At 44.2% G+C, this 387-nt stretch overlaps 1 protein-coding gene across 2 annotated transcripts in view; it reads left to right on the forward strand.

Moving 5' to 3' along the window:
- Positions 1-20: 20 nt before the first annotated feature.
- Positions 21-387, forward strand: part of LOC119586812 (transient receptor potential channel pyrexia-like) — a 7,924-nt gene continuing 7,557 nt past the window's right edge. The window contains exon 1 of one of the 2 annotated variants that reach the window (XM_037935537.1): positions 21-193. The gene's annotated coding sequence lies outside the window, so the exon portion shown is untranslated. The remainder of the gene's footprint in view (positions 194-387) is intronic. The other variant, XM_037935538.1, reaches the window with a different exon arrangement.

Genomic DNA, 387 nt, shown 5'->3' on the forward strand with positions numbered 1-387 from the left:
CTGCAAAGACTGACCAAGATTAAGAAGCATCCGGCCATTCAGTCAGATCACAGGTCGCAGACACCAAACACCGTAGGTCCCCACACTGCCTGCACTCGGGGTATATACAAAGAAGAGTCTCCATTACAACAGCTTTCGACGCTGCTTCAAACTCTGAGGTTCGAAGACCGGGCGAGTTCGAAGCTCTGGCGAGGTGGGTATCTTGTAATATTTAATATCTGTACAGTAGAAATAAGTGATACTACTGATTTTTATTTTCTTTCTCGATATGATACCGAGTGTTTAGTGTCTGTTATCGAAGTATCGAGTACCGATTCCGATTACTATATAGTGCCCTGTATCGGTTATTTCGGGTACTTGACAAAAAGGAACTGCCTACATTCAGGG

Source organism: Penaeus monodon, chromosome 22, assembly GCF_015228065.2.
Source record: "Penaeus monodon isolate SGIC_2016 chromosome 22, NSTDA_Pmon_1, whole genome shotgun sequence".
Classification (NCBI taxonomy): Eukaryota; Metazoa; Arthropoda; class Malacostraca; order Decapoda; family Penaeidae; genus Penaeus; species Penaeus monodon.